This window comes from Drosophila eugracilis, unplaced genomic scaffold (assembly GCF_018153835.1).
Source record: "Drosophila eugracilis isolate 14026-0451.02 unplaced genomic scaffold, ASM1815383v1 contig_1707, whole genome shotgun sequence".
Classification (NCBI taxonomy): domain Eukaryota; kingdom Metazoa; phylum Arthropoda; class Insecta; order Diptera; family Drosophilidae; genus Drosophila; species Drosophila eugracilis.
The window spans coordinates 2,223-11,768 of record NW_024572542.1 but is presented as its reverse complement, the minus strand read 5'-3'; the positions used below and the strand labels follow the sequence as shown (position 1 = coordinate 11,768).

Sequence of the window (9,546 nt, the reverse complement as noted above, 5' to 3'; positions counted from 1 at the left end):
TATAAATATAAATATAAATATAAATATAAATATAAATATAAAATATAAATATAAATATATAAATATAAATATAAATATAAATATAAATATAAATATAAATATATAAATATATAAATATAATAAATATAAATATAAATATAAATATAAATATAAATATAAATATAAATATATATATATAAATATAAATATAAATATAAATATAAATATAAATTATATAAATATAAATATATAAATATATAAATATAAATATAAATATAAATATAAATATAAATATAAATATAAATATAAATTATATAAATATAAATATATAAATATAAATTATAAATATATAAATATAAATATAAATATAAATATAAATATAAATATATAAATATAAATATAAATATAAAATATAAATATAAATATAAATATAAATATAAATATATAAATATATATAAATATATAAATATAAATATAAATATAAATATAAATATAAATATAAATATAAATATAAATATAAATATAAATATAAATATAAATATAAATATAAATATAAATATAAATATAAATATAAATATAAATATAAAATATAAATATAAAATATAAATATAAAATATATAAATATAAATATATATATAAATATAAATATAAATATAAATATAAATATATAAAATATAAATATAAATATAAATATAAATATAAATATAAATATAAATATAAATATAAATATAAATATAAATATAAATATAAATATAAATATAAATATAAATATAAATATATAAATATAAATATAAATATAAATATAAAATATAAATATAAATATAAATATAAAATATAAAATATAAATATAAATATAAATATAAATATAAATAAAATATAAATATAAATATAAATATAAATATAAATATAAATATAAATATAAATATATAAATATAAATATAAATATAAATATAAATATAAATATAAATATAAATATAAAAATATAAATATAAAATATAAATATAAATATAAATATAAATATAAATATAAATATAAATATAAATATAAATATAAATATAAATATAAATATAAATATAAATATAAATATATATATAAATATAAATATAAATATAAATATAAATATAAATATAAATATATATATATAAAAATATAAATATAAAATATAAATATAAATATAAATATAAATATAAATATAAATATAAATATAAATATAAATATATAAATATAAATATAAATATAAATATAAATATAAATATAAATATAAATATAAATATAAATATAAATATAAATATAAATATAAATATATATATAAATATAAATATAAATATAAATATAAATATAAATATAAATATAAATATAAATATAAATAAAATATAAAATATAAATATAAATATAAATATATAAATATAAATATAAATATAAATATAAATATATAAATATAAAATATAAAATATAAATATAAATATAAATATATAAATATATAAATATAAATATAAATATAAATATAAATATAAATATAAATATAAATATATAATATAAAATTATAAATATATAAATATAAATATAAATATAAATATAAATATAAAATATAAATATAAATATAAATATAAATATAAATATAAAATATATATATATATAAATATAAATATAAATATAAATATAAATATAAATATAAATATAAATATAAATATAAATATAAATAAATATAAATATAAATATAAATATAAATATAAATATAAAATATAAATATAAATATAAATATAAATATATAAATATAAATATAAATATAAATATAAATATAAATATAAATATATAAAAATATAAAATATAAATATAAATATAAATATAAATATAAATATAAATATAAATATAAATATAAATATAAATATAAATATAAATATAAATATAAATATAAATATAAATATAAATATAAATATAAATATAAATATAAATATAAATATAAATATAAATATAAATATAAATATAAATATAAATATAAATATAAATATAAATATAAATATAAATATAAATATAATTGTTGTAGTGGGGCGGTGTTGCCGGAAAAAGATGCCTCTTGATTGTGGTGGAAGTCGGGGGAGTCGTCGAATCGCCCGTCTGGTTTATTCACTTCATACAAGAAAACTGAACTTAACTTAACTTAGCATAAGAAAAGACGATCGCCGACGGCCGACCGCTGCACTTGGACCCGAGAGAGCGAGAGTGCAAGATTGTTCAGAGAGGGGCGAGGGCGGATGCACTCTTCAGCGCGGATGCGCTCTTCAGCGCGGTTGCACTCTTCAGCGCGGATGCGCTCTTTAGAGTGGATGCGCTCTTCAGCGCGGATGCGCTCTTCACGCGCTCTTCTTCGGCGGCACATTAGCCCCTCATCTGAACATCCCGCCCCCCTTGCAATCACTCGGGTTGCAACAGCTCCCTCGTCGCTACGGTTGGTGACAGGCTCCGGACACGACCCATCCAAAAACGGTGCTCTGGGCCACTGGCAGCCCGTCCTGGATCTTCAGGAAGCCCGGCTGCATGATCCGCGGGTACATGTCCGCGCCCAGGACAACGGAGATCGTCGCTGGCAGATAGAACCGCTCATCCGCCAATGTCACGCCTCGGAAGTGGGCACGCACCGCCTCGCTCAGCTCTCGAGACGGCGTATGAACGCGCATGTGAGGCTCGATTTTGAAAGCGACCTCCAGCCGTACGCTATCATCCATTTTGGAACCCACGGTGGCCGAACATACTTGTTCGTCCCCCACGCTGGTAGTGGGCAGACGGAAACTCGCCGCTAGCGATGCGTCGATGCAGCTTGAGGGCGTACACGGGTCGATAAGGGCCCCCGTGTCGAAGATCCGGGTCCCGGTGTCAATGCGCACTATCGCGGTCGGCAACACATTGACGCTGTTCCGCTGCAGCAGCGACGATAGGGTGGGCGCAGCGGCCGCGTCCTTCGGGGGCTCTTGACGAGAAGCGGAAAATTGCCTAGGCGCGGATGACGCGGGCGGACGAGCGGTGGACGGCACCCGATGAGTGGCGGACGCAGGCCGTGGAGCATCTGAAGCCTGCCGGCCAGTGGCGGAAGAATGCCGAGGAGCTGCCGACGAGCGCCGGGAAGTCGATGGCCATGGATCGGCTTGTGAGTGCCGGAAAGTGGCGGACGAAGGCGGCGAAGCAACCGAAATGCGCCTGGAGTTGGCAGACGAAGGCCGCGAAGCAACCGAACCACGCCGGGAGTTGGCGGACGACGGCCGAGCGCCAGCTGAGACACTCCGTGTACTGTCTCCCGCGCTCCGTGACTTGTGCTCCTCTTGACGCGGCTGCCGCCGAGACCGTGGCTTCTCCACGAGGTGCAGCAGCGAGTGGTGATCCTGACCACACGTTCTACAGCAGTCCCCACGCCGACACGATCCGTCGGAGTGCTCGTGAGCCAGGCAGCTGGAGCAATACCGGTTCACGAGAACCGCCCGGAGCCGCTTCTCGGCACTGAGACGTAGAAAGCGCCGACACTTCTTCAGCGGATGGATCCCACTGCAGACTCGGCATCGGTAGGACTGGGTACCTCGAGTACATCTGTTCTCCAGTGACTGGGCGCTGCGTGGACGTGGCGACATCGTGCTGAATATTACTGGCGGAACTATGATGGAGAAACAAAACAGCGTTATCAGAATTGGTGTGAAGTTCGACTTGGAATTACGGGCAGAGCTACGAGACAGCACAATGGAAAGGAACATTGGAAAGGAAGAAACGCAGAATTATTGTGGGCAGGCGGACGCGTCCATCGGAAGAAGGACGACCTTAGCGACGGGCCGCTTGACGAGCCCTCGCGCGGTGCGGATGTCAATCACGCGTACATGGCCATCGGATCCTGGATACACCGCGTCAATCCTGCCTAATCGCCACTCATTGGACGGAAGGTTGTCCTCCTTGATGACCACCATATCCCCGACGCGGAGATTCCTCGTAGGGGCACGCCACTTGTTTCTCTTATGGAGCTCCTTGAGGTACTCTTCCTTCCATCGCAGACGAAATTGCTGTTGAAGAGCCTTCAGGTGCTGCCAGCGATTAATAATTGACGTCGTATCCCCCTTTAGCTCGGGTTCGACCGTGACGAGAAGAGGACCTCCCACCAGAAAGTGCCCGGGTGTAAGAGCCATCAGATCAGCAGGGTCTTCGGACATTGGCGCGAGCGGCCGCGAATTTAGGCACGCCTCGATCCTCGCCAGGAGAGTAGCCAGCTCCTCAAAGGTGTATTTCCGTGTGGCGGTGGACTTGTAGAACAAGGTCTTGAAGCTCTTGACGCCTGCCTCCCACAGGCCCCCCATGTGGGGGGCTCCCGGAGGAATGAAATGCCAGAGAAGCTGCTGGTGACTGTAGGCACCTGTCACAGCCCCTTTTAGGCTCTGGAGAAAATCGCGAGATAGCAGGGCCGCTGCCCCCACAAAGGTCTTCCCGTTGTCCGATTGCACTTGACGGGGGCATCCTCTCCGGGACACGAACCGAGCGAAAGCAGCTAGAAATTTCTCGGTCGTAAGGTCCGACGTAGGCTCTAAATGGATGGCCTTAGTGGAGAAGCACACAAACACCAACACATACCCCTTTGTGATGAGGCAGGCTCGCCCCGTATAGTTCTTTATCTCGAAAGGACCGGCATAATCCACACCTGTGTACGTGAATGGGCGCGAGAAGGACGTCCGTTCCTTCGGTAGCTCTCCCATGAGTTGCGTCTGCAACTTCTTCTTGTGGATGACACATACCTTACAAGCATAGACGACGGACTTGACCAAATTCCTCACTCTTGGAATCCAGAATTTGGCCCGAATCAGGCGGATCATCAGCTGATTGCCACCGTGCAGCGTGATGCGATGCGTGAATTGAACAAGGAGTCGAGACAGATGGCAGTCGTATGGAAGGATTATCGGATGTCGTTCGTCGTATTGGAGAAGTTCAGAGGACGTGACCCGGCCGCAGGCTCTCATAAGGCCTTGCGAATCCAAGAAGGGGTTCAGATTTTGAACCGGACTGGACGCTGATACTGGACGCTTTTCGCTTAAGCAGCCCATTTCAGAGACGAAGTGTCTGCGCTGAGTGACGGAAACTAGAAGACGTTCAGCCGACGTAATCTCATTAGCAGTCAGGTGTTCTTCGAACGGAGAGCGTATCTTCCGCGCGCGCTGGATGAAGCGGCAAGCATAGGCAAGGACTCGTAGTGCCTTGTCAAGTGTGGAGAAGCGTTCAAGGAGATCTTCGGGGGGCGCCTTCGCGACATGGACCTTGACTGCTCGCTTCTCGAGTTCAGTCCCGGGGGCCTCGTTGCCTTGAGTGGGCCACTCGCTGCGAGGCCCTCGCAGCCAGCCAGGCCCGTGCCACCACAACTGGTTATCCGCGAGGTCTTGGAGAGCTACGCCTCGGCTGGCGAGGTCCGCAGGGTTCTGCTCGGAGCGGACATGTGCCCATTTCTGCACGTCGGTGAACTGGGAGATCTTGGCTACCCGGTTGGCCACGAACGTTGTCCACTGACACGCTGGCTTCTGCAGCCACGCGAGGACAATAGTCGAGTCCGTCCAACAATATGGGGCAGATGCGGACCCTGGCATCTTTGGCAGAACGGCGGTGGCCATTTCCGACAGCAACAATGCGCCGCACAGCTCTAACCGAGGGAGCGACACCGTTTTAACTGGGGCCACTCGAGTCTTTGCCGTCAGCAGGTTCACTATGACCGCAGACCCAACCTCGACACGGACGTAAATTGCTGCGCCGTACGCCTTCTCTGAAGCGTCGCAGAACCCGTGATGCTCGACCCTTAGGTGTGGTCGGAACGCGACCCATCGAGGAACACGAATCTGATCGAGCACCGAGTAATTCTCCAGGAAGTCAACCCATCGCTGACAGAAATCTTGAGGGAGGGCGTCGTCCCACCCCAGATCCAGGAGCCAAATGTCCTGCATGAACATTTTTGCCCGGACAATGAAAGGAGCGAGCCAACCTGCTGGATCGAACAATTTGGCAATTTGGGAGAGGACTTGGCGCTTCGTGAAGGACGAGCCGCAAGTCACCTCTGGCGGAACGAAAAAAACTCATCGCTCGTCGCTTTCCAGCGCACGCCGAGTGTCTTGGCCGTGCTCTCTCGCATCGATGTCGAGGAAATCAGCACGAAGGAGGTGGTCGCTCGGAATGTCGGCCAGGATCGCCTTGCTGTTCGACGTCCATTTCCTCAGTGGAAACCCTGCTGACTCTAGGGCGCCCTTTAGCTCCCGAATCACCACTTGGGCTTCGGTTTTGGAGTCTGCCCCCGCGAGAACGTCATCAACGTACATAAAATGCCGGATAACCTGGCTGGCCTGCGGGTACTTCAACTCTTCGTCGTCAGCGAGCTGCTGCAGGACACGGATCGCTAGGAACGGGGCACAATTGACACCAAAGGTAACCGTTTTTAATTCGTAGTCGCGGATCTCCCCATCGGGATTGCGAAACAAAATACGTTGGAGTGGAGTATGCTTGGGGTCTATCCAAATTTGCCGATACATCTTCTCGATGTCGGCGTTGAAGACAAACCTAAAGTATCGCCACTTTAGGATTTGAATCGTTAGGTCGGATTGTAAGACCGGGCCCGCGTAAAGAATGTCGTTCAGACTGGTCCCGTTTGCGGACGGGCTCGAAGCATTGAAGACTACCCGCACCTTGGTGGTCGTGCTTTCGGGCTTGAAGACGGCATGATGTGGGAGGTAGTAGGTAGCGGAACTGCTCGTGGGAGAGACCTCGGTCATGTGGCCTAAGTCGATGTATTCCCGTATTACCGAGTCATAGCGGGCCTTAAGGGGGCGGGTCCCTCTTCAGGCGCTGCTCATTACGTAGGAACTGAGCAAGAGCAAAGGACCGTGAAGCTGACAGCTCGGAACCCTTCTGCTCGGGGTCGCGTAAGGGGAGCGTCACAACGTACTTGCCACACTCGTCTCTTCTCGTCGTCTGGACAAAATTGTGCTCGCAAACTGAATCCGATTCCGAATTAATCTGAGTGGGCACATCCTCCACCTCCCAAAATTTGGTGAGTAGCTGATCCAGCGAGTCACCGAGGCTACGGGCAACTCGTGTGGAAAAAACGGACACGCTGCGAGGGTTGGCTGGAGATAATGGGCCTGTCAGCACCCATCCAAAAATGGTTTCCTGACCGAGAAGTGACCCGCAGATGTTAGCCCTGGTATTACCGAGGAGAATGGACGGAAGAATGTCAGCTCCTATTAACACATCGACTTGGGAGCTTTCAAAGAAGTTGGGGTCCGCCAGGGGAATGTCGGGCAGCCCCTTGAGGCGATCTCGCGCAATCGGATATGATGGCAGATTTCCTGCCAACTGCGGAAGAACGTAAGCCGCAGTCTCTAATTGTAGCCCGGGTCTCGACGGCGACCGAATGGAGAAATGGCACAATTTAGTAGACTGCGCGGCAATGGTCTGATTAAGACCGGACACTTGGGCTTGAATAGTCTTGAAGGGAAGCTTGACAAGGTTGAACAGTCGTTCAGTTATGAACGTCGCTTCGGACCCTGAGTCTATCAGTGCTCGTGCCTGGAAACTGCACCCCAGATGGCACACGTTGATAAGGGCAGTGCCCAATAGGACGGCTCCAGACCCGGAGGCGAAACACACCTGCACATCCGACTGATCCTCTGAGCCGTTTGTGCTTCTGGAAGGTTGTGCGGGTCGAGCCCTTGCTGGAGTAGGCGGACTTGGAGCCGTAGTGAACGGATTGCCGCGGTGCAGGAGGGTGTGATGTCGGCTGTGGCATGTGAAGCAGGTATGGGCGCTCGTGCAGTCTCGCTGCTGGTGCCCTCGAGCAAAACAGTTCAAGCATAACTGCTTCCTCTTAATGTAGTCGGAGCGCCCGTCCACGTTCATTTCTAGGAAACGCGGACATAAGCGGATAGGGTGGTTTTCCCTCGAACAGAGGTCGCATCCCTTTTGGCCCGGAGCCACTCGAGTCTCGTACGAATGGAGCCTCCGTGCAGGGGCAGCAGGGAGTCCCGACCTTGGCGGAGATTGCCCGGAGCCACTAGGCCTAACGTCGTCGATGGCCTCCAGAGTGCGATGGCGCTCTGTCAGGAAGTTATCTAACTCCTTCCATGTTGGAATTTCGGCCTTATTATGTACGGATTGCTCCCACATAGAAAGTGTGACCTTGGGGAGCTTCGAGGAAATCATAAAGACCAGGGAGACAATCCCACGCCTCAACATTGATGGCGGACATTTCTAGGGCTGTCAGACAACTCTGAATGGTGGCTTGCAGTTCCCTCAGCGCGACCCCGGACTCTTGAGAAATAGCCTGGAGGTTGAAAAGGATCTTCAACTGGCTATTGACTAACAGCCGCCGATTCTCAAAACGGTCTGTGAGGCTTTGCCACGCTGCGACAAACCCCTCATGGGTAAGCGGAGCCTTAGCAACAATGGCGTGAGCGTCACCACTTGTTTTGGACAGCAAGTGAAACAACTTCTCTACCGGGGTGAGCCGCGAGTTTTGGATATAAATGGCCGCAAACAAGTCTCTAAAGGTGGGCCACCGAAGGTAATCACCCGCAAAGACCTCGGTATCCACTGGAGGTAACCGACAGCCTGTAGACGCGGGCGTGTGGACATTGACGGAAGCCTGCGTGGACTGGGAGGCAATTTTCTCCCGAAGCTGGGCAATACACCTCGAATATACGGGTAACAGTAGCTGTACTTCGATTCCAGCACTGCTGAGGTGGCCGAATTGTCGTCGGACACGGCGAGCAAATCGGAGCAGCTCTCATAGCACTTCTCCACCTTCTCCCAAAAGTGCCCGAATTTGGTCTCGATGGACTTCGCACATGTATTGGGAGCTTGTTTCTGGGCCTCCCGGGGTATTGATGTTGGCCTCAAATTGGCTAATTCGATCTGTCGTAGCGATGAACTTTTTTCAGCGCCACGTCGACCGCACTTTTGAGCCATTTTTTACAACGGGCGAGTCTGCCTCTGTGAAGGATCGGGGATTGTATTGACGTTTTCGTCACTCTTTGCCCTTTGAATGGCCCTGGTCGCCTTAGGCTTCAAAAAGAGGCGTCCGCGGAGATGCGGATTGAGATGTTCAAACTGATGGATGGGATCGGACGCGGATTTTTGTCGTCTCCCGTGGGCATTCTCAAAAGTCAATTAGCTGGTCAGCGCTTGGCGACTGACTTGCGCAATAGGGGTCTCGTTCGAAGCGGTGGCTGGTCACACTAAAGTGATGAGAACGGTGAAATCGCGGATGGATTGCGATCACAGGGAACTAGTAGGGCACTAGCGGCGCCGATGTCGAAAGGAAGATCGTGTGCGGCACAAATCGAATGTGAAAACAAAACTTCAGGAGCCCAACAACCCAGAAGTAGACGAGGTTTGGTGAGATTGTAGGCGGATGTTGCCTGATGCGGAGTGGAAGCTGCGCGGTAAGGGCACGGAGAATGGACACGTGCCGTTCGGAATTCACCCCGAAGAAAAAAAACCAGCACCAAAAAAAAAAACACAACACGGCTACTGAGCCGGCGAGGTTGCGAACTTAGGCGACACAATCAC

At 44.3% G+C, this 9,546-nt stretch overlaps 1 pseudogene; it reads right to left on the bottom strand.

The window, feature by feature from the left end:
- Positions 1-4,143: 4,143 nt before the first annotated feature.
- LOC121530506 lies at positions 4,144-8,703 on the bottom strand (annotated as a pseudogene).
- Positions 8,704-9,546: the final 843 nt, after the last annotated feature.